Genomic DNA, 20,698 nt, shown 5'->3' with positions numbered 1-20,698 from the left:
AATTTCGTTAAATTGAAATTGTCGTGTAAATAAAAATTTGCATATTTTTTAGCACTGATTTGATGTTTTTGTAATTCATAGGAATCGTTGTGGCATTGGTGCCATGAGACTCATTCACACAGCGCCAGTGAGCGTGTAATTATGTTTCGAGAAACGCCTGTAAGAAGTTGGCGCCCAATTTAATTTCATTTCACTTTTTAAAATTTTTATCAGTGATTTATGACTGCAAGATGCATTAAAAAATTTATTAAGACAATTGAAATACTGTAAATAGTAACAAACAATTTTAAGTTCATCTAAAAAAATATTATATTATATGAAAATAATATTACCACGTTTGAATTAAAGTAACGAATTATATTATCAATGTATATAAATACATAAAAAATAAATACATAAAAAATACATATAAAATATATCTTCAAGGGTGACGATATATTGTAATTATAAAAATTTTTACTAACAAAAATTTATCATCATACTAATAAAAATTTTTGGTACTAATTGTAGAGTTATAATATCTTATTGCTTCATTAAAAACCAATAAAGAACTGTTATAATTTACAAACGAAGATGATATTCAGGTATATGCTGTCTCTTAGAGATTGAGATGTATAACAAATATTCTTAAATGATTGTGATCCAATTGTAGAATACGTGTTTTTAATATAAATTACCGCATATAATTTTTCATTTCACTCAACAAAAACTTAGAAGTCCTACAAATATATGCATTAGACAATATATAAAAACTAGACGTAAAAATTCCAAACTTTACCTTAAAATTACAAAAGCTATGGAATTTATACGACTTCTTAGCTAATAAGACAATCTTCTTCTACCTCTCAATCTTTCTAACGGAATCCAGAAACTAATGTTATTGACAGACCTCCCAATCTTTCTCCTTCTCTTTCTACCTCCCAATCTTTCTAACGCAATCCAAAAAACTACGCTTTTGACAGCACATAAGAACTCTTTGGATGAGAAATTGGAAATCTTTATCAGAAATATTAGAGAATAAACCAAATAAATCCTAAATTGCCTACACATACGTAGTTTTTAAAAAATGTTAATCAAAGATAAAGGAAAATAAAACAATATTCAGAAGAAACCAAATTGAACGTGTCCAGAATTTTGCCAAATTGTAATGACATATAAAAATCTTGCCTTTCAACGTTCTTTGTAAGCTGATCATTCTGGTTCTTTCGGGAATCTTTCTGCACAACGTAAAAATCACTCTAATATTTGGTATCACAATGGAATATTATTATACAGTAGGCTTGTGCCACTCCAATCTAACCAAATATTTTATGCATGCATTATGCATTAAAAATATTTAGAATTACAAATTTTTGATACTGAAATCTTCTACAAAAATCCCTTAACAAATTTTTTTTAAATAATTACTCATTTTACGCAACTTTAAATATATAATTTAATAATATTAATAACTAATCAACAGAAATGTAATATTTTAAGCAATAATCTTATCTAATCACAGCGCATACGAGTCAAAGTAAATATAAACAATCGGAGACCACAACGACTTTTGTTTTGAGACCTGAAAACCATCCACATATATAGCTACATTAACGACTGTTTACATTTGCCGGCTTTAGAGTCAATCACATGTACATGTACACTTATCTACAAATACCAGAAGTGAGAACGAAAATATAAACAAATTCTAGAAGAAATAAACTTTGAAAAGACTGAGTGCAAAAGTTCCCACTTCAGTGTGAATGAAAACGTGAACAAATGCGCACGGCTTAGTGTAAAAATAAAGCTTAAAGATTTAAGAACGCAAAAAACTGTGAAAATAATTAACTACGCAATTCGAATTCGAAATTCGAACATGCATTGCACACCGCACAACAAAGTTTACGAATAAACTAGAAAGATATAAAACCAACAGAACAGTCGAGTGGAAAGCAACAGAGCTGCTAAGTAGTCACAGCGAAGAATACTGATAATATTTAAAAAAAAATCATCTCGCGTTTTAATTATTTACATTAAAAATGGGTTGTCCAGGTTGTTGTGATCGTGAGTGTTTCTTATAAAATATTTTTCATTTATTATAAAAAATATTTAATGATTTTTTTTTAAAGATTGCAAATGCACAGATACCAAATGCGGCGATAACTGCAAGTGCGATCAGGGCTGCAAATGTGCCTGTAAAAAAACCTCCAAGGATGATTGCTGCAAAAAGTGAAACGTGAAGTGATAGTGAACACTTAACGGATGTACTCGTATAACCATAAATGTATTAATTATTTTACAAAAAATATGCGAATATAATAACAATAAAATTTAATTTAACTACGAAAGATATAGCGCTTCTTATTGATAAATAAATGGTAACTAAAAACGTTCAAGGAATTCTGAGTTAGAAGTCGTCAAAAGTAAAACTTCTTCACTTTAACATATTTTATATACTTTTCAATGCGTGGATATTTTGGAGAAGTTCAATTTTTCGAAAAATAGAACTACTTACCTTTACACAAATTAATCTATATTTATATACCAAATGCAGTAATTAAGCTATATTCATTTATTAGTATCACTTTAGAATTAGTCCTGACAGCTAAAATAGCCTAATACGCATATTTTACTTATTCTGCGTTTAGTTTTTTTAAAAGTTTTAATATTTTTTCAATTTTAGCAATAGTGTCATCACACTTTAAGTTCCTTAAAATCTTTTTGTAGGTCTACTGCAGTAATTAAGCTATATCTTTATATATGTTATATTAGTGTCAATTTAGGAAAATTAGGCAGCTATAAAACCTGCTATGTTCATTTTAGAATAGAGTAAATACGCCTTAAGGAACTTAAGGAGTCATTACATCTTAAGTTCCTTAGACTCTTTTTGTAGATCTATTGCAGTAAGTAAGCTATATCGTTATATATAAGTGTAATTTATAAAAATTTAGGCTGCTATAAAACCTACTATGTACTTTTTTCAATAGAATAAATACACCTTAAGGAACTTAAGGAGTCATTACACCTTAAGTTCGTTAGATTCTTTTTGTAGATCTACTGCAGTAATTAAGCTATATCGTTATATATATTAGTGTCATTTTAGAAAAATTTAGGCAGCTATAAAACCTCCAAAAGACATACGAGTAGGTATTATCAATGCATAAAATGATTGTTAGACATATTCCTGTCTATATGTTAGATGTGACACGAAAACACTAACAAGTGGCGCACTTGTACTTCACGTCATATATGTTATGAACAGTGACATCTTGATAATAATATGTCGCTATCTACAACGAACAGAAATACGGTAACTAACTACTCATAACATATATGAACACGAGATCTTAGAAATAATATATGATCCTCTACAACATACAGTAATGACCTTAAGCGATTGCTTATATATGAACACAAGATCATTGAAATATATATATAAGCTGTAGCTTTATACAATACGCAGAAAGTTCATTCACAATTCACTACAAAGTTGAGATAAAAATAATAATAAAGCATTGAAATATCATAAGTTGCATCATACTCAAATCCATAAAGTAATTAAACTAATTACGATAAATTTATTTTCATTTAATTTCGATTTTATAAAAAGGTTATTCAAAAATTCAATTAATTAAAATAATATAAAATGAATTTTTGTTGTTGTAGTTAATTACTATTCGAAAAAACCACTTTATGATAAGGTTAGTTAAACATTCTCTTCAACAACAGCCAGTCAATAGACAAACAGATCACAAACTAAACCTTTTAATTAAATTAAATTAACTAATTTTGATTGTTTAAACAACAAATGACCAAAGATCTTCGCCGCTCATACCATAAAACCGCTCTGTCAGTCAACATTATCTTTCAGTTGCACATGCCATAATTTATGCGCATTCTTCTAAATTTATTCACTTGCTTGCATTCCAACATAAAAAGTCCTTTGCAATCCAGCAAAGCTTCCAACGTTCCTTCTGAGATATTCGAGTTAGGATATGTGTTTTGGATGGTTTTTTGGTCGTTTAGTGCCGCTTTAATAGCCGAAATAATAAAAATTACTCATTGATTTATTTACGAGCACACTTTGAAATGTGTCCTTAGCAAAGATTTTGCATCCTTTTTATTCTCATTTTACCATATACTAGAGTTTCTGCTGTTCTTTGTTAAATTTTGGTGCCTTTAACAGGCAAGGATATGTGCACTTCAGCTAAAGCTGCATTTGCAAACATTTCTTTGTTTTAATGCTGATGGACACTGATGGGGTACTAACGCTACTCCACCATCACTATTATTGCTGGTGATGCTAAAGTCATTTATTTGAAACTCTTTTAACCTCTTTTTCTTGTAGTCCACACAGCAGGACAGATGTCCTGCTGGTGCAGCCTAACACAAACCTATAAACTTAAAAGCATATATGTTTATATTGGAGTATGCACGGAACGTCGTTTGTGTCCATCTTTGAAGCTCAATTCATGTACACATTTTCTGTTGCTGTCAGTTGTTTTTCCATATATAACAAAATTTGCCTTTAAATATTTATGATTGTCCATTAAGTATTTAAATTCAATCGTCGGATATAATGAAATAGTAAAGAACTTAAGATGAAAATAAACAATTTAATGCTTAATGTAAAATATTTGTAATGTATGTGAAATATTTTCTTTTTTTGAATTTAATTTATTAAATGTAATTTTCTATACTAAAGTAATACAGTAGTAACTAATATATATATAGTCTATAGATATACTTTCAAATCTACCAAGGATTTTATCTGTCTTCGCACTGTCGTAATAAACGGCAACGATATTAGCCTGTAGACCAGACAAAATATTATCGTTGCCAATAGGTACTACTCAGCTTGGAGATCAACAAAAATATACTATTCCTAATAGGTCTACTATGGGTTTAGTAAGCAATTGAGTTGTAGAGTTATTTCTCTCTCTTATTCACATTCTCTCTCTCCCTTTCTTTCTTTCCCTCTCCCTCTCTCATTCTCTCTCTCTCCGTCTCTCTCTCTATCCCTCTCTCTCTCTTACATTCCCTTTCTTTCTCTCTCTTTCTTTCTTCTCTCTCTCTATCATTCTCTCTCTCTCTATCTTTCTCTCTCTCTCTTTCAACAGATAACACTTACACTCTTTATATATGTCGGTTATCCTATCCTACTTCTGTATGGCTCAAAACCACATGAACCATGGACGCTATTACAGAATCATGAAGCAGCACTAAGCATTATTTAGAGAAAAATTTTCTTTGGTTGGTGACGACTACCCATCTGTATGAACCACGAGCTGTTCATACCATCACCATTTATCGGCTTCGCTGGCTTAGTTATGTCGCGAAAATGAATGACAATGCTCCAAGTAATTGAAACCGGAGTTGGAAGAAGAAGGCATAAGTTTAGACGATGTCTTCAATGGAGTGATCAAGCTGCATTTACACTTGATGTACAAGACTGATGAAGGCGAACACGCGGAGTGACGCCTAGAGGGAAATCCATTGTCAGGTCATATGGATATATAGATTATCATACGGGCAACGATCAATAGAACATACAAAGAAAAAAAGAAAGTGAGTATATTCTGAGCTCACGCTTTCGTTTATCGTAATTCCAATTTGTTTTCAGTTACTTATGAAGACAAGTAGTTTAGGAAACAATCAATTGATCTCACTCGTCCTTACAGAAGTTTATTACCACCGTAATCCGTAAACTATCTATGCAAAATCGTCGATATCTGTTTTCAGAACGCTCTACAAAAACATCTTAGATGAATAGTGATATCATTTAAATAGGGATTCTACTATATATACATGAAAAAATAATAATTATATTAAAAATTTAGCAAATTTAAAATTCTTTCTGGCAGAGTCTAAATTTAAAACATATTTGAATATGCAATAGAAAAAGCAAACCTTTTCAAATATTTTAAATTTCCAAATGAACCCAACTCCAGCATAATTATTAGAAGATGCAAATATACGTAATTTACTTTGTCACGTGGCAGTAATTACTGTTGTTGAAGGAACGACACTGGCAACATCCAAACACTCGCCAACATCCATAGCCAAACCAGCACAGCATTTAAAATGTACCGCGCATCCTGCAGGTTGCATCAATGAAAAATTCAATTCATTGAATTTTAACAACGAACCGTACCGCAAGGACACTATTGTAATACGTTCAGCGATTGTTCGGCGCGCCGTGATATGCGTACTTCGAAAATCGTTACGTTGTGAAATATTTTGTTTTGCTATTTGACTGTGTTGCTTTGCTGATAATAATTTTGTAACCGTGGACCGCGATGCTGAAATTGTATCTGCAGCTGCAACTTCTACGATTCCTGTTAATGCTCTTGTTGCTTTTGTTGTAGTTATTGTAGCTATAGCATTGTAGGCGGATATCCGCTTAACAGCGGTTGGTATGTCATCACAGATACTTTTGCTTGCACCACAGCATACAAAGATACAAATAGACAGACAAATACACAGACAAATACACAGACAAATAGACAAACAGACAGACAGAGTATTGAATGCAGTCATTTCGTTTTTTTATCGCATAGTTGCTGATATTCAAATGCTGGCGTATTGAATTGAGGTGAAAGGACTTCACTTTCGCACCATAAACGATTTGCGGTTACAAGTGTGTCTCTGGTATATGCAATTGTTTACTTCGAATCCGTAATTTGGATCCGTACGTATGCAAATGTATTCATTTGCGAAGTGATAAAATTATTATTATTCTCACTTCTGGCCAAAACGACAAATGAACGTTAAATAATCATTTTCATAAATCAATATTAAATATGATACATGATTTAATGTGTTTTTGATGACTTTAAATAAAGCAAAAATTTACAAAATATATTTAAGCCATGGAAAAAAGTAACTGATAAATTTTAAGTTCATAAGTTTAGAGAAAACTTTTCTCTAGAAAAAAAAAAGTGTTAACAATTAGGACAATCAGGGCAATATGTCCAACCTACCCAAATTCGATATCATTTGCTAAGGTATTTTATATTAATTTATTAATTTATATGTAATGTACAGACCAAGTATTTAGACAAAAAGTCAACATCCAGTGCTGTGACAACTATTTGGCACTCCCTAAAATATATTTAATGAAATATTGAATATACTCATCTTGTAGACCATTTTACGCCATTCCACGAGTGACAGTCATAGCATAATGGATCCCTATACCTTTCCTCGCTCCGACACTATGAACTTTGGGATACTAGAATATTTACTGTAGTGATAAAACAGTAGTGATGTTGTTGTTGTGGTCTCAGCAACATGATGGCAAACCGAGTACGCTCACCGATTATTGGACGAGGTTCTTAACAACTAGTTCGCACAATTTGCATGCTCGATGATTATTGGGTGAGATTCTTGACAACTATATCGTATAGTTTGTAACAAAAAGTTCTATACACCTCCTGTATACCACCATTACGTTAACACTTATATATATTGATACTAAATACTTATTAAAATATCGAAAAAATGTATCGATTTTTTGGAATACTTCCTGAAAGGTATTTATTTAATCGTACCGTTCTCATTAAAAATTTTTTTGGGAATTGAAACGAGATTTGCTGTCAGCTAAATATGAGTTTAGCCACTATAAGCTACTGTTCTTGAAGAAAACTAAGTTGTTCCAATAAACATAATAATTATACAATGCGTTACTTTAATAATTGATAAAATATCTCCAAAGTTTTACGAGCTCATATTTTTACAACTCCAATCTGGAAGCAATATAAATCATTTCGTCCGATCTACTTTACAATTAGACCCTAGCCAAACAATATAGCGAAGCAAAATGCTTCTGTTTATACAGACATATCTCTACAACTTTGGGACTGTGATGAGATTTTTTTTGAATTCTGATATACTCTCTTTTTATACATATATCAATTTACCGGTTTGTTTAAAAATTTTACCAATATTAAGCTATCATCTAGGCAACTTTATTTTTATTATTATGGTTCTTCAATCTTAAAACTTTTTAGCGAATACGAATCGAAAGCCATTCCACAAATACATATACTTGTAACCAATAATTGTTATTACCGTTGTGTGGCAACACAGTAACTTCTACCATCAACAAACTAAGATATTTTTATTATTAATATATAATATCTATATGCAAATACATTATATAGTCTAGAATATGTTCTATATAATTTGCTCCATTGCATTGCATAGAGTTTGCTAATACATCTACAACAAACTTACCAACAACAACAATAACAACAAGTAAAGTAACTGAAAACGACGAAAGCGACAGCTTGTCGTTTCACGCCATTTTGTGCGTTCACATGCACAACTCGTGTTTGTGAGTGTTTGTGTAAAAGTTTGTTGCTGTAAAAGTTGATTTGATTGTGTTGGTTTCATTTTCATTTTGCAATTTCATTAAATTCCAGCATCCGCCATAAATCTTCTTTTTCCTTCACAATATTGTGTTGCTGCCATGAAGGTAATGCGAAGGGGGTTGGCGTATGTTTTTTTACAGTATGCAAGTGGATAGGATTTTGTGTACGAAAGAAATTGTTAAAAACCAACAAAAACTAAGCTTGAAACAGTGAAGCTTGCCATTTGTTCCTGATGTGGCACAAACAACTCCACAAAAAACAAAACAAAAAAAAATAAAGCTTAACAAAAAAATATATGAAAAAATTTCTTTTGGTAGGCAAGGTTGCCTTTTTTTTAATTCTTAAGGACAATTTTCGGTATTATATTTTTTTCTCACCACTTTTTAATTTCTTTTAAAATTTGTTTTATTTTTTTTTATTTTTTGCTCTGTCAACTTTCTACACAAATGACAACGAAAACAAAAATCGTGCAAAAAGCTTAAAATTTGCATTAAAAATATTCTTGAAATAAAATTTAATTAGAAATAGGAATAAAAATTGGTTTGATTATACCGAAGCTTCAATCCCCGATATACAGATAAATCTACTGAACTAAGAGTGTGTCATAAGTATGAATTAATATTCATATCTCTCTATCTGTTAGTATACTTTTCTGGATGATTCTCCAATAATAGCTCATTTCACAGAATTATTTTGATTGGCTCAAATACAAATGGACTTCACTAAAGTGGTTAAAGTGGTTTATATCAAAGATATCTTATTATCTTAGTATCTTATATCAAAGATATCAGTACCGAAATAAATATACTGATGATACTTTTATTTTATTGTGTGAAGGGTGTTGTAAAAATTGTTTAATAGATTAAAAAGCACTCAGTGATTTTTAATGTTAAAAAAAATCAAAAAGGTTTGCACAATAAAAAAATAACAGATAATCAAAAAGAAAATTTTCAATTTTCTATAATTTTTTTAATTAAATTTTAACTTCAAATTTTTTTGTTAAAATCAAATCATCATTAAAATAAAACCTTTTTATATCTATTAAAAATGTATATATTAAAAAAGCGGCATAATGTGGATTTTAGTAAATTGTTAAAAAACACTTTTAGTCACTCTGTTTTATCAATGTTTTGACTCTGTCTTGTCTCCATCTTGCCACTGTCTTATCTCCATCTTGCCTCTGTGTTGCCTCTATCTTATATCTATCTTGTCTCTGTCTCGTCTATGTCTTGTGTTTGTCCTGTTTCTGTTTTTTCTTTCTCTTGTTTCTCTAAATTGCTTCCTTCTGACATCCCTCTTTTGCCTATATCTAGTCTTTATCTTGTCTTCCTCTTGTTTTCTTCTTGGTTCCCTTTTTTGCCTCTCTTTAGTCTTTATCTTCTCTCTTGTTTATGTTTCTCTCGCATTCAACTCTTGTTTCCCTTCTTTTGCCTAACTCTAATCTTCATCTTGTATGCACGGTTGCCACTTGAAAATTTTTTCCTGTACCAAAATTGGTTTAAAAAGGTACCATTTCTGTAAAAAAAGGTCCAAAATTGTCCAAAATTTTTTTGGACCTTTTTGTTTTGTCGTTCTGTGTGTTTCATAGTGTTATAAATGAACACAATATAAAATAGTGCAAAGATGCATTTATAAAAAAAATTAATTGGAAATATCCACAATAAAGTTGGGTCGTCAAAAATGTACCATTTTTTGAACATGAGTACCAAACGAAAAAAAAAGTACCAATTTTGGTACTAAATCCATTTCATATATGCTGACTTTTTTTTTTTTTTAATTAGCTTTATTATAAATGAGTATTGGTACTAAAGTACCATAAGTGGCAACCGGGCTTGTATGTTTGTTATCTCTCACTTGTCGCAATCTTCTTTCTCAATTCTAGCCTCTCTCTTGTCTGCCTCTTGTCTCACGTTTGTCTCTCTCTCTTTCTCTGATCACCCTCTTTTTTCCGGTCTACATGCTATATATAAAGCATTAATAGGTTTTTTCGAACAGTAGTGAACTACAACAACAAAAATTCATTTTATATTATTTTAATTAATTGAATTTTTGGCTGACCATACAGCTATTTCGAGTAATACCCAACATCAGTGGTCTTGGAAATAATTCTTGTATTTAATTATTCGTAAATAATTATCGAATTCGTGTCCTGTCAAAGCATAAATATATATATTCTCAGTGCTTTATCATACTGTGAGATTGTACAGACTTCTGCGATCTCTTAGTGTAAAAGTATAAATATGAAAGTTTTGTAATTAAGGAAATATAAATATAGGCATATAATAAAGTCTATATAATTACTTAATGGAAATTGTATTTTGTACTTTATATATTTTTAATTTTAATTAAATTCTTGTGTTATTAATAATTATGTTTCAATGGTTTAACTAAAGTCAATATTAAAGTTTGTTAAATAAAATTAAATAAAATAAAATAAAACACCAACGCATCTAGATTTGCCACAATAAACCATAAGATACTCGTAACCGAAACCATAACAAATTCAGACCAAAATTCATATTTAACTAAGGGCCTCAATTAAAAATTAAAATTAAAGGTCAAAGTTCCTACGTCAGTACATAAACCATTTAAATACACATAAGCACACTTGAACCTATAAAAAATTTATATTTAATAGTCAGGAAATAATGTAGGCGAGGAAAAGTTCAACTTAATTTAAAAATACAAGCAAACATGGGTGAAGTGGTTATGTTCGTCTTTGATGAGCTTAAGAACACAGAAGTAACAGTCCAAATGAGCCCACAAGGTGTCGTAAAGCAATCAACAAACGAGCCAAAGATTGCCATTTTGTGGTTACATTTTGCATACATAATTATGGCAAAACATGAGCAGTTTATGTGGCCAAGTACGCCCATTAAAATACGCCCTCTCCAGCCAAAGCCCTATTAAACGCTCGCTCGCCTCCACAAAACGTAATAAGCAATGAAAAAATTACATGGCATATTAAGGACATCCACATTCACAACAAATAATTGCTTAGAAAAAATTAAAGAATATTTTAAAAATTTAATTGAGCGTATGTGTGTGGATCCATGAGTAGTTGGGCAGTTCAGCAGTTCAGGAGTTCAGGATTTAAACGGTGGTTAGGCAATGGAACTCATCAGGCGCAAAGTAATTAAGTGTTAAATAAATAACATTAATTATCTTATGTATATGCATGGACATAAGAAATTCGAAAATCTTCACCAATTTCTTGCTTAAGAACCCTTAAAATACAATAAAACAACACATTATAGTAGGTAGACTAGAAGCCAAAGCCATAGTCATAGCCATTGTACAAAGCAAGGACTATGTGGTCAATTTTGGACTTTTTTGATGCTGAAGTGCTCTTATTCGTTGCGCTCCAATGAACGAATGAACTGAAGCACACAGCATAATGTTTTGAATGATAAATGAATTGGGGTTGCTTAATTACTCCCCACACGGTCGTATAGGCATACAAAGATATTCAATGTGATGTGATGTGTAGAGGATGTGATGCAGCTGGATGAAAACCTGTATGCTTGACCAACTGAAATAACTTTGTCTCTGTTTTCAATGTGACGATTCATTTTATCCTGTGCAAATATGTGCAAAGGAAGTCTAAACTCTTTAATATTTTTTGTGGACCATGTAGAAGAAATGTAACTCAATTTGGTAATGTTCCCTTGACAATTTCATCTCATTCATGTTTCAGGTTGGTTAGTTTGAATTACAACAGCAATACATGCAAAAGTGTACATAGTTATACAACACATGTACTCAGATAACACAATATATGTTATAATACATTTATCCTTCTACTACTTTTATTAAGCAGACAGTCCATTTCGGTTCTGTACTCATGCATTACTAATATTGGTCAACTTGTTAAGGAACATTTTCGATGTTCTCGTTAAGCAGCTCAGTTGAGTCTTACATGACTTCGTGCTACTGCCTGAAACATGCATAAATTCTAATAAACAAAATTTTGTTCTAATTCATGTCCTTCATTATCCAAATCCTTAAATTAAACTTATACACTTTGATTACTCGTATTGACCAAATGAATTACGGGTTTGCCTACTCGCTTTTACCAAATATCCTGTATAGAATGTTTTGAGTGAAATATATTGAAATTTTGTCATATTGATGCATTTACAGTTAATCAATAATAAATTCTAGAATATTTTTTTAAGCATCCTAAGCTACACAGCGTAATTTTAGCCCAATAAAAACACCTCATATAAATGAATTGGAAAGACTTCAACCATCGGTCTGTAAAAGGCTTCCTGCTGAAATCATATTCCAGGAAGCAGATTATAGGGACGAGTTAGATATCTGAATATAAAAATCAAAAACTTTTATTCTATAAGAACTTTAATGGCTCAAGCAAATTATCTTGCCAACTTCTACAGAAATATGGACATCAAAAAAGTCTCAACTAGTCTAAACTCGTCTTCAACTCGGCACCAGAATAGTAAGAAATTAAAGACGAAATGCAATTTAACATATGTTTTTTTCTGTTTGGTACTATAAGTCCAATATAAACCTGCTACCTCTTAGTTTATTTGATATAATTGTCTTAAAATTATATTATAGGAAACAAACAATAAGTGATCTTGTGACTACTAAGTTAATCGACTGAAATCTTTGTAGCTGGAACCAGCTCCTTGAATGTTGCAGCAATCCCTTTAGGAAAAATTTCGGATGGGAGTGAAGGTGAAATGCGAGTGATTTGTTACATCTTCCATATCTACTGAGACCATATTAAGATCGCTCTGAAATGTGTCATTAGAAACATACCGGCGGAAGTCTGTTGTCATACAAAAAACTGTTAACTGAAAACATTGAGCCATCACAATATATCATTGATGTGGATTATATAAACAAAATTAATAAAAATAGATGAATTTTGAATTATGATTCCAGGATTTTGAGCTGAGAATGTGGGGACTTTTTAGTCTGTAGGCATGTATGACTCAATTGAGTTGTGTATGAATCGGGCATGCAAATGGTACGGGCCATTTGTATCTTTAGAAGATTTTTCCTCCAGGTTCGATACCAAAACAAAAAGTTGGATTCATCTTGTAATGCTAATATCGTATACGAATATAGGCATGGAATCTCTATATCACTGTGATATTAACATCTTGACTAACTTAATATATCCTTTATTCCATTTATAAATGTTCATAAAAGTAGACAAGTTTTACCAAATATTGCTTTAACTCTCATGAGGATAAAAAAATTTAACTTTCAAACATATTTTATTAAATGAAAATTGCCAGATAAAATGTAATTAACAATTTAAGTTTCCTTATCGTTTTCAAATAATTTCCAACTTTTTAGAAAATTTCTAATTTAAAGTTCGTACTGTTATCGTTGCGATAGATTAAGATGTTAGATACATGAAAATAATTATTGAACTTTATTTTACACTTTACCATGACTTGAAATAAAATCCATTTGCCGAGGGGAAGAAATAGCAACAACAGAACGCAAATTTTACATATTTCAGTATTTTAAATTAAATTAAATAAAACTTTAAAAAAAATATATAATAAATTTTATATTACTTTACCAAAATAACTTTAATTAAATATGAAGAGATTAGTGAGTAATAGTATCTACAATGTAAAGTTTCAAAAATAATAAGTTAATTTAAGTTAGAGTGGCAACCTTATGTACCAAAGCTCACTAAAGCACAAATAATAGCTTGTTGCGATACCACAGATTAGACACTTCGATATGCTACACATGAAAAACCACCTTAAAGATAGAACTCCCAAAACTTCCAGTGTATAAATAGTGTCCCTTTGAGAAGGCACAAATCCCTCATTCAAGTAGATGAAAACCAACCTTACCAGCCTTTGACTATGATTTTAAAAAATGGCGGCTCCATCAACTCAATAACAAAACGGACCCGTATAATTTTAATCTCTTTTAGTCAATAAAAGGCACTTACGCATTATGTGGAGTACAGATTCTTTCTCATTCCTAGAGCCAAATTTTCGAGAAATGTCGCAATAGCGTACACTAGGTCTTATTACATATCTTAATATATTAATAACATAATATACAGCGCTGATACCGTAGTATTGGATTGTTTACGCTATTGTTAAAGCAGCTGACTGATACGAATTTTCTCCATTTTGAACATCTTGTCATCTAACAAGAATCTTCATCTACCCAGACTTTCCTTGCCCAGCTTAAGTATTTATATTTAATTGTCAGAAATAGCAAAACCAAGGAAATGTATATCAGAGAGCAGATTGACTGAATTACCTAGTTCGTCTATTTTAAAGCTCGCTGATATGTCTTCATATCCAGATAACCACTTGAGTTGGACACTGATGAGGCCACACAACTCATATAGAAGAACCCTATCACACCTATAGAGGAACTGGATGTTAAAGCTATAAGGGATGAAATTGTAGCTTGGCTGTCCGAGAAGAGTACGACACTCAAGTCAGAAAGCACTCAAGACCCACTTTGCTGCATAGGAAATTGCCACTAGATCTACTTAAATGGCACTAAATTGCCCGACAGTTAAAGCATACACAACAATTTAAATTATTAGTAAAGATTCATCTATCAATTCTGTCCTTCAGTTTGGAGCCGTCGGTGTGAATTTCAACTATGTTGGCAGGAACGAATCTCTCTATAGTCCAGTGAACTTATTGCTAATAGTGGTTACTTATATATTAGAACATATTTTTTTATACATATAAAATATTAAATGTTTTGCTCAAAAAAATTTTGTATTTATTATCCTTTTGCCTAAGTTAAGGATTCTTATAGAGTTCATCACCGCAACATCAATGCTAAAAATAACAAAAAGGATATTTTTTATTAAAAAAAAAAGGACGAGGACATGCAATACGAATACAAGAAGGCCTCAGCTGTTAGCTAGTTTCTTTTGTTTATTAAATTGAAATCCTTGAATGCAATTTAAAACGCGCCACCAACCGTGCTCCAGGATACACGGTTACAAGGATGCCTTCCTGTGCTGTTTTGCGTTGTGGCGCTGTAAACAAAATTTTAAATTATTTTTTCAGCTCATAAAACTCAAGTGAACAGTTGACAATTTTGTGCGGTGGTTTTTGTTATTTTGTTTACGTATTCTTAGAGTAAAGTCTCACATAATTGGATGTCTCAGGTGTTGGTGAGACTAAGCTTAAGCCTTTCGAGGAAGCGAACCGATGTTTTTAATTTTAGTTTTAATTTCCTTTACGGTTGGAAGAATGGGGCTAACAACTTTAACTCTTATTCGGGCTTGTCATGATTGAAATAATTTGTTTTTTTTATTCATAAAAAATGAATGAAATCGACATGTATATATTTAAAAGTCTTATATTGAAAAAGCTTTTTAATCATTTTCTCATTTTGAATTTTTTTTATTCCTTTTTTAATATATACGATACTACACATATTTACTAATTCAATACTTCTCATGATCACTAAAGAAAATTGTTTGCACTAAGAGTTAATGCTAAGATCTCTTTATTCTTTTCTTAGTCTCTTTGATGGACAAATTTTTAAAAATAATTTAATTCCAATAAATTCAATAATGAATTAATACTTTCATTGACACTACTTTATCAATACATCCAATACTACAAGTGTTTAACTATGGGCATACAATATATCTCATAACCACTAAAAAAAATCTATTGTCATTGACGATATATTTTGACCAATAATTTTTGAATTCCATTCCCAACTGACTATTAATTGATATTTTCATTTAAACTAGTATCATTAAATTTCATTAACGTTTTTGACATCATTATCTCACTTATTATCTTGAAACATCTTGTGATGTTAAACCAGTGGGAGAAGAGAGATAAAAGTTGTGGTGACCATTCCCTAAAAGTGTGCCCGAAGTCATATTTCTTGATGAAGAAACGGTCCATGAGCTAACATTTAGTGATCAACCCAATCCATAATAGTCTTAAAGAATCGCTTCCATCCGTTTCTGCTTAACTCTACTACTCATAAGTTGCTGGCAATTTGCATCCAACTTCCACCATATTCATAGGCGTAGCCAAGGAACCTATAAAGCATGAAAGCACTAATTAACCGAATTTCATTGTAGTAATTAAAATAGGCATATTTTTTATTTAATTTCTTCTTAATAAATACTTTATTTAATTATTAGATAGATTTTAAATTTTACTTGAAACTAGTTTTAACAAAAATTATTCCATTCTCTTACTGGAAAATAGAAAATTTGAACGGATTTATCAGGGAACGAAATATCGAAAGTACTAGCAAAAGCCGGTTCTAAGAAACTACTTTGTGGCGAAATCAAAATTTCTCGAAGCACAATAAATTTGATATACCTGAAACGAGTGGAAAGTCCATAGGTTTTATTGTGATTAATGGCGCAAAGACAGTATACTACTACTAATTGGTCACTAATTGCACCAACCACCTTTCTCATATTGGTTTCACAGACAACAGCGTATGTCAGCTTCGTTTTGAAGACAACGACACCATAAGGTATGTTTCTATGTCTTTGTCTCGTCGTCTCAAGACACAGACTTTAAGTTTCTAAGTCTTACGTTTAGAGCAGCTTTATATTAGCGTACAACCTTTTCCTAATGTTCTGCGCTTCCCTAAAAAGAGCCGAAATCTCTTATAAAATGTCGGATTGGTATTTGCAGTATAATGAACCTTCACAGACTAAGTGGTCTTTTTACAGATCTCTTCTTAAAGATAAGTAGTAAGTAGAATTTTTCAGAACTAATTTTTTTTAAATATTTTCAAAAAAGGTTTGTTTTTTAGTTGCCTATAGTATTTAATATTCTTTTTAAATAAATTTTGAATATATCTTAACTTATATTTAAATAACTTGATAACTTAAGAACTTTTCTACTAACCACTCGACAAGAAGCTTGCAGAATGTATTCAAGTATGTGTATATGTACTGTTAGCTTTACTAAATATCCATGACAAATAGATACGTTAACAGTTTGTAAAAAATATTACGATTTTCTGTTATGAAAATTCGATATTTTCATTGAGTTAGAGTAACTCTTCATTATCACACTCATCCCTTGTCTTGACCTAAGCAATAAATCCATCTCTAGTTTACATTCCTTTCAAATAGACAATAATTCTTATGGCAAACAAAAAAAACAAGATACCTTTGGATTAACATGGAAATCCGTATACTTTTTTCTTTATATTGCACATCGAATTGCGAAAATACTATGAATACATCTCCACCACAAATATTTGCATCCCCCAACGACCCTCACACAGAGTCGAATAGCAAAAAAGACATACATTATGTTTGTGTATAATTTATCAAAAAGGTTTTAATTGCAAAATTCCCGCGCATGTAAAAAGAATCTTCTAATTACAACCAAAAATTCTCTAATTAAATTCAAGTAGTTACCCGCATAGTACGCATCCACATGCCAGAAATGCTACATGTACTCACAGCACTGCTTATAGACAACTTCCCAGCACTGCTCCAAGCTCCCCAGTTTATTCAGCCAAGTGAACTGAATAAAGCACAGCCTTGTAGCCTGTAGATTGTAGCCTGTAGCTTGAACATTACACAATTTGAGCCGAGCCGAACCGAGCCATGATTGCTGGAGCATGTGGAGCATGTGGAGTATGGAGGAATGGAGTATGGAGTATGTATTTTTTCACTGGTTGGTTATTTCTTGTTGGCCATAAATCTTCTTTGCGACTTTTGCGTTTATACACACACGAAATGCACACGCATGAAATGCTTGACAATTTATTGGGTAAATATTAGGGAAATGTGGTAAACGACCCAACATGCCGAAAATCGGTTGCTATCGGAGCGAGCATGGAAAGTATGAAAACATATGTTAGACAACATAGAGTTGCTTTGCTTTTATTATTCTACGTATCAATTTAATTACTTCAACTGTTTAAATTTACCATAAATCTGTGAGAATTTCGATACATCGGCAAATTCGCTGTTTCCGCTTATTCCATTTACTCCGCTTATGCTGCTTATGGTACTTATGGTACCACCAATTAATCCGGCATCTGGAAACATGAACACGCTCGTTAGTGAGTGTTTTACAATTCAATATTATTTGGAACCCCTTCCTCAACGGCTGGCATTGCCATCGCCAACATTTGCACAAATTGACAGCGTACGTGATTTCGTAAGCTTTCGACGTAAATTGCTAACGACTTTACGTCGTCTCCTTTGGTTTTTGGAAATATTGCTTATGGACTCACTGCGAAGCATCTGATTTATATGCATTTGATGGAGACAATGTTGCTGCAAGTTAACTGCTGAGATCGGCAAAGACTGAGATGTATGGAATAAGCGGCAACACTTTAAGGACATATTATGAAAACGAAAAAATTTATATATATTTTTAAATGCAATAAAGCAATTTATTTATTTTTATTTATTAAAATTATATAAATCAAATATCATAAATCAAAAGCAATTTACATATTATAACTAGTAACAATTCATGGACTGTCTTTAAAAGATAGTCTATACTATAATATATACTTCAAAATCTCAGCAGAAATTATTTATGAATAGGCTATATGCCTATTCACAATGTTATTTATATCCATTATTTATCAGATAAGAGAACGAAATGCAGCATATAAAAATAATTCAAATAAATGTTAATAGAATACTAATACTGGTTTATCCATTTTGTAGTTCCTAAACACACTTCCGATTGAGATTTCTATAAAATTTTTATTTCCCCTCTCAACAAAACTAAAAACGTCATAAGATATAGCTTGTTGCAAAGTCAAGTTTTAAGCTTCAGTAATATCTTCAACTTCAAGCCAAAAAAACTTGGTAAACATGTCGTAGTAGTCGATCGTAATAGTGGGTTTGGTTTAATACAACGGCCTATCACACCTTCAGTTCAAATATCTGAGTGCAATAATATTTCTATTGTTACGTTTGCCTCAAATTGTTTGTTTTTTGTTTAAAACATTATAAATGTATGTACATACCAATATTTGGTAGTAGAGAGTATCTTTGGTACAGCATAGTACCGAGATCTGTGGTTGGTCACTTGATCTTTACACCGAAAAAATGTGCGTTATCTTAACCCGAGGTTCCAAGGTAATCGCATAACCTCATGTATCAATGAGGAAAGTTTAGCTTTAATCATTAGTTTACTACATACGTATGATTTTAGCTATCCAGAGAAGGCCACGTGGAAGCTGTATATCAACTTGGAGAAAATACTGAATAAATCATGCTGGCTTTCACCAATTTAAATACAATCAGATATTTTACCTTGTATGCTCACTTTCTTTTTTTCTCTGCATTAAATTTTTAACTTTAGATGTATACCGCAACTAGAAAAGATTGAGATTTAAGAGTTTAAAGACTTATAGCCTTATTCAATTCTGAATATCAATTGACGAAATTATTTTATTTAAATTCGTATAAAGAGGTGTTTCGAACAGTAATGAACTACAACATCAAACATTCATTTTATATTATTTTAATTAATTGAATTTTTGGCTGCCCATACAGCTGTTTCTAGTACTCTTCTTCTATTTAATTACTCGTAAATAATTTTTTAAGATTACAAGTACCAGGAATCGAACTCGTGTCCTGCCAAATTTGATCCTTATGCAAGTCCATATGGTGTGTAAAGGTTCCGATGACTTCCTTTAATGAAACGCAGTCCAATTAATTGATTCAAAAATGTTCAATGTTAAAAATTTTTAACTATTTGTGCAGTCTATTATTTACTGTAAATTAGATTTTATTTCAATTTAATTTTATTATTATAAATACTTAAAAAAGCTAACCCAGTAAAATATTTTACAAATGTTTACTGGTTTCAGATAAATACAATTTTTAAATATTTCTCTTACCACCGAGACAAAAAATTTGTTCAGGTATAATTTATATAAATAATTTATAGCTATTTTTAAATAAATATTTTAAGTATTTTTATGTACCATATAAAATTAATGCAGTAATCTTTGGCATGACCAATAATTGTCATAAAAAAAATATTCAAATAGAATTGCTTTGTGAAGAGACTTCAAGTGGAAATCTGCAATAAAATTACCAAAAATGAACAGTTGCACAATTGTATGAAGATTTAACGAAATAGGCAATTCGGATTCGTTATGGTGTCATCCATGGTCAAATATATTAAAAGTAGTACTCGTATTATGCGAAAAGGACTACCGGAAATGAGCATGAAAATGCATATAAATACTATAAATACTATATGTGAATACAAACAAATCCCGTAGCTAATCTCCAGCAATAATGATAAATATAAGATAATAATAATATCCCTTATGAAAGGCAAATATAAACTCTTAAACATGTTCCTGTACCTACGAAAGTGTTCCCATAACCC

This window comes from Teleopsis dalmanni, chromosome 2 (genome assembly GCF_002237135.1).
Source record: "Teleopsis dalmanni isolate 2A chromosome 2, ASM223713v2, whole genome shotgun sequence".
Lineage (NCBI taxonomy): Eukaryota > Metazoa > Arthropoda > Insecta > Diptera > Diopsidae > Teleopsis > Teleopsis dalmanni.
Note: the sequence above shows the minus strand (reverse complement) of the source record.